This window comes from Lupinus angustifolius, chromosome LG19, assembly GCF_001865875.1.
Source record: "Lupinus angustifolius cultivar Tanjil chromosome LG19, LupAngTanjil_v1.0, whole genome shotgun sequence".
Taxonomy (NCBI): domain Eukaryota; kingdom Viridiplantae; phylum Streptophyta; class Magnoliopsida; order Fabales; family Fabaceae; genus Lupinus; species Lupinus angustifolius.
In genome coordinates this window covers 8590902-8597242 of record NC_032027.1, presented here as the reverse complement: position 1 = coordinate 8597242, position 6341 = coordinate 8590902, and positions in this window count along the sequence as shown.

The following is a 6341-nucleotide window of genomic DNA, read 5'->3' as shown; positions in this document are numbered from 1 at the left end:
TTGCATATAAACTGATGCAATATTAGAATTTAGGCCACAAGAAGGTATACAATTTTATAAATACTAATTTAACATAAAATCAATGTATTTTTAGAAATTAAATAGAAAGAGTAAAATATAACCCTAATCAACATAAAGTTACTATATGCATATGAAATTATAACCATAGATGATAGATTAACATACATTGACCATAATATGTTTCATTATTGGTGCAAATATAACCATGCAAGCTTAAAGATCAAGAAGAAAATAAAAGCACCAACAAAACAAAAACTCACATTTTTACTCTGCTTTCATTTTTGGTAATTAGGAGGGGTAAAGACCCCGAGAAAATTACATTAGAACATTAAGGGGGACAAATCCACCCGAACAATCAAATAAAAGCAAATCCCTACAGCTAGTGGGAGGAATGTTCATTACATGCAGTCCCAACTCTAAGCCATGAGACATATTAGCCATAAAATCAGCTACATGATTTGCATCTCTATGTATGTGAACACAATGAACTGTCTAGTCTCGCTCCATCTAGGAACTAAGGATGTAAAATATCACAACCATTATTGACCAAGTTGACAGCCACTTGTGAATCACTCTCAAGAATTATTTTCTTTATTCTTTTTCTCCACGCAAGAGTAATAATTGAGAATAAGCCCCAAAGAACACTAGATCCACCTAAGTTATTGCAAAAACCAAAAATCCAATGACCAGTCTCGTCTCTACAAACACTACCACAACCCGCCATCATATTTGTCCTTTTGACAAAACCATCCGCATTACATTTAAACCAACCTTAATCAAGGGGATCCCATCCCACTAAAATCTGCCTATACATAGGTCTAGAAAGGGAGTTATACATAAGTGCAGGGTTGACCTTCATGTTAAATTTCAAACCCATCCTCCTAGCAAAGTGGAGAACTTTCCGGAAGCTAAATCCTTATTTATTAAAAACCACATTATTTCTACATTTCCAAATTGACCAGAGCATAATCCCAAAGCCTGGAACGTCAACATTATTCACTGAATCTAATAAAGTATTATTGAGATTACTAGTGATCCAACTTTTTAAGACTGTAGTAAAGAAAGTCTGGTGACTGGTCGGAGAAACTAAGTTATCCTACAATGGTCTTACACAAGGACAATCTCTAAAAAGGTGCAAAGTCGTTTCGTGATTACTCAAGCATAAGGGGCAAGTAGGATCCTCTGCAATATTAGTTCTCCACCTATGAAAGTTCACCCAAATACCATTATGTATCACACGCCATAAGAAGTTGTTATTATTGAAAGGACCCTCCAATTTCCATATTTTGTTCCAAATTGGGTTAATGACAACATCAGTATCATGATGGATATGTTGATTTAGAAGAAAATTGGCCATTGCTCGATAAAGCCCAATAAATGGAATCTAAACATGAAGAGTGTGAGGGATGAGGCATAGCTAAAATTTCTACTGTGAATTGAGAAGGCAACAAGCGAATAAAATTTTGAAATTTCCACATTGCATTGTACTCGTCATAAAACTCCACCATTGTTTTAGACAAATCTGAAGAAGAAATTGGTAATAAAGCAACCTCCTTAAGGATAATTTCAGAGAAAAGCTACTTGTCATACTAAAATTGAGTATTAATACTAATGCCAACTCTCCACATAATCCCAATTTTCAAATTCTCCCAAGTATTTCTAATCCCTTGCCAGACATGGGACTCAGAGTGGCGCTTCCTCACAATAGGCAGTACCTCATCACCATAACAGTACTTACTTATTATCACCCTAGCCCACAGAGTAGTCGGGTTAGAAATAAGCCCCCAGCCAAGTTTTATCACTAACGATTTGTTAAAGTCTTTTATCCTCCTTAAACCCAAACCCCCTTCTTCCTCTTTAGGTCTACAATTGTTTTCCCAAGCAACAAGATGGCAAGACCTATGTTTATCGTTAGTACCCCAGATAAAATCTCTTTGGATTTTTTATAGTTTATGGCAAACGTCTTTAGGCAATAAAGTGGTTTGCATATAATTAGTTGGAAGGGCTGCAATAACCGACTTTGCAAGAGTAACTTACCTGCAAAATTGAGCATGTGAGAGTGTCAGGTGGACACTCTTTCATGAGTTTTGTCTAGGATGAATTGGTAGGTTGCAGAAGTACTTCTCTTATGAGCCAGAGGAACCCCCCAAATACCATGTCATTTGTTAAGTGGAAACCAGAGATGTCCTAAAGCTGCCTTAAGACATTACCATTAACATTTCTAGAAATCATCATACGAGTTTTAGCAATACTGACCTTCATTCCCGAGGAAGAACAAAAATCATTGACAGAAGATATAATGCTATTAATTTGAGCAATTGAGGCTTCCCCAAAAAGTAATAGATCATCAACAAAGAACAAGTGAGAAATAGGGGGACAATTTCTTGAAAGTTTTATCGGCTTCCAAGCTCCTACCGATATTTCATCCAAAATTCTATGAGCTAATCTCTCCATACAGAGAACAAAAAAATAAGGAGACAGAGAGTTTTCTTACCTAAGACCCCTCCGTGGATTAAATGGAGTAGATCTTTCCCAGTTAAAGTTAACCTGAAGGCTGCAAGAAGAAACACAATGCATTATTAAGTCACACATATGGTCTCTCAGCCTTATCATAAGAATTGTGTCATAAAGAAAAGTCCACTTTAGTCTCTCACAAGCCTTCTCCAAATCCCCTTTGATAGCCACCCAACCATTTTTTTTCTCTTTAGATAACACATAGAGTGAAATGCTTCTTGAGCAATTATAATATTGTCTGAACCGTGTCTTCAAGGAACAAAACTATATTGATTAGGTGACATCAACTCCCCCATAATATTTTTGAGCCTATTAGTGATGATCTTTGTTACCGATTTTATATAACATTGCAAAGAGAAATAGGTTAAACTGATATATTATATCAGGAGACTCAATCTTAGGGATAAGCACCAAGAGAGTGTCATTAATTTGTTGAACACATGAAGGGTTATCAAAGCAATTTTGAACAAAATTCGTAACAGAAGAACCCACCATCTGCCATTGAGATTGGAAGAAAAGAGGATTTAAGCCACAGTAAAAGATTTTTGGATTTGTGCTAAGACATTATCCTGGAGAGACGGGAAGGGGGTTATAGTAATAAGGGTAGTTAGATATACCATTATCCTCATAGATATGTTTGAAATAATCCACTATAAGTTGGAGAAGATCTTCATACTTAATTACCAAAGACCCATTATCATCTATGAGAGCTTTAATCTTATTTCTCTTGCGCCTAATTAAAGTTGTTGTATGGAAGAAGTTAGTATTGTGATCCCCATACTTAAGCCGCATACATCTAGATTTCTGGGGCCAGAGAAGATCCTCTTAAAAGGAGGACCATATTATATACTCCTTCCAAAGTTTTTTCTGTAGAGTCTCCAAGGCTCTATTGAAACCCATATTAAGCTTCATGTTGACCCCTTCAAGACGCTTCATCAACCTTCTCTTTTTATGGAAGATATTCCCAAACACTTCATTATTCCAAGTATTAGCCTCCACTCTAAATTTATTGGAAGCCGAAATCCACTCGTCATTTCCCTCCCAAGAATTTTTCACAACAGACTGAAACTCATAATTAGTAAGCTAACTAGCCATAAACCGGAAAGATCTAGTGACATGGCTAGTGTCCGAAACACCATAAACCATCAATAAAAGGGGTTTATGATCAGATTAAGTTGTGGAATATGAAGAATAAAAGATTCAGGGACACATTGCCACAAATGATGATTGCAAACTCCTCTAAGTCTTTCTATTATTTCTATTCCCTCCCACGTAAAGGGAGGACCCTTGAAACCCATGTCATAAAGGCCACAAGAAAGAAAACACGACTGAAAATGCTTCATATAAGTCTAAGTTTAAACCATTACCACTGTTTTTATAACTAGCTTCCAAGTAGGCATTAAAATCACCTATAACCATCCAAGGGTCCATAGAGTAAGAAGATAAAAAACAGAGACGACGCTAGAGATTAGAACGAAGACTGGCGTGAGGGCTCCCATAAACAAAGGTCACAAAAATATCGTGACCATTATTAGCCACCTTGACCTTAGTATGAACAAACTGATGATGAGAAGTTAGTATTTTGATATCCATAATATTAGAAACCCAGAGAATCCAAATCCCACTAACTCTTGTTTCAAAAAACGCCATGCAAGTCACTTTATGTCTTTGAATTAAATTTTTAACCAAAGTTGGGAAGCCCTTAGAAGCAGCTCCCTGAATATTCCAAGAAAGATAATTCATTAAATAAGACAAGCAGGAGTAGGACAGCTTAGATACTGGATCTCCAATTCTCTTCAGAACATTCCATAACTACCTCAAAAATGGCCTCATTGACATCTTGATGATTAATAAGGTGGTCTTCATCATCAACTTCCATTCCATTCGTATCAGGTGGTCTTCCACTAGTCAAACCTATTCCATTTCCTTCATCATAGTTGGTTGTATTAATTTGATTCTTCAAAGCCCACGACATAGAAGAAGCAAAGGCTCTAGCATGGCCCAAATCCATCTGAGTTTCAACATTTGTATCTTTAGTATGGTGGAACCCATCTTCATGAGAAGATTTACGTACATTGAATGGAAACATGGTCTCCTGGATAATCTTACTAGCTTCCCCATTAACGTGATGTTGCATAGGGACCATCACCTTGCCTTCTATTCTATCTATTTACTATATAACAAAATAAAACTCTTACCATTTCATCAATTGTCACATGACATCTTCAACTTCACGTCACTTCATCATCAATTGTCATGTCATATTCTCCTTCATTTTTTCCTCCTAAATGGTTCCATGATAATTATATATACATTATCACATTATACTTGTCCTTTTTTGACATCTTCTCTTTCATTTTTCCCTCCTAAATGTTTCTATTGTAATCATATGTACTTTCCCATACTATATTTGTCATTTCTTAACAATTATTGCATTTAATAAATAATTATTGCATTTTTTATTGCTACATCTTAAATTGTATTTCAATTGTTGTTGAGGCTTATGACTCTCTTTCTCTTCCAAAATTCTTTTTCTCTCAACAATCTTCATTTTTCTCTAGTTTCATTTCATTTCATTATGTCTCTTCATCATCGTCCTTTTTTTTTCCGCTTTCAATCATCTTCTTTAAAGTGTATTTTTTATTTATTTTGTAGATCTAATCTTTAGTACATTTTTCATTGATTTTTTGGTTTATTTTGTATATCTGTTCTTATTTATCATTGATTTTTTGTATAATTTTTCATTGATTTTTTGTATAATTTTTCATTGATTTCCTTATTTTATAGACGTTCTCACTAATTTCATTATTTTGTAGATATATCCTTCTAGCAATTTTCTCCTTTAGCGTCTGATAAGCAAATGTATTTTCCTCAAGGAAGATCAAACTTTCAAAACCTATGATATGTACTCAATCTCCATTATATTATACCTTCACTTACAATATTACATTTATTTGTCTATTTATTTTTGTTAATAATATATTTATCTCATCATCTTATCTCATTGTTATCATTTTCTCTCTTTATTTATAGTTTGGTTCTCCCCTGAAATATCTCTACAAGTTAATTTTCTCTATCCGGATCTCTTATCTTACTTATACATTTTTTTATTCAAAGAATCATTATTTTAATTTTTTGTTTTGCATGTTTCAAAAACACCTAGAGTGTATCATCCTTTAAAATAAGGTAAAGATCATGGTTAGTTATTGATACCTTCATTTATGGCTTCATCATTAGTTATTCAGTCACTTATGAGTTTTGTATTTTATTTTCTCTATTCGATGATTTTTATATGTTGTTTAATACACTCATTTTGACTCAATATTTATGCTCTTGGAAATTTTACTTAAATCTCATTACTTTATTTAATTGTTTGCTTAGAAATTTGTGTTGTTTGGTTGTCAAAACCACAATATAATATCGTTGTTCTTTGTTACTCAATTTTTAGCATTCATATATATGAAGAAGAATAACGTCTTCATTTTTATTTGATTTATATTTTTTTAATTTATTTATGATTTTCAAATTTTAAGCAATCCTCATTATAGACATAAATTTGCAGAATTATAACTAATAAAGTTTGACTGTGATAATGAATTGATTTGATTTATATTTTATTTAAATTATTTATGATTTCTAAATTTTAGCCAATGCTAATCATCTAGATAATTTTGTAGAATTTTAATTAATTTCATTTATATTTTATTTTGTTTGAACATCATAAATAATGTAACATATGATTCAAAACTCATGAACAAATAGAATAGTTTAAATTTTTTGTATAGGTTACAGAAATAGAATATAAA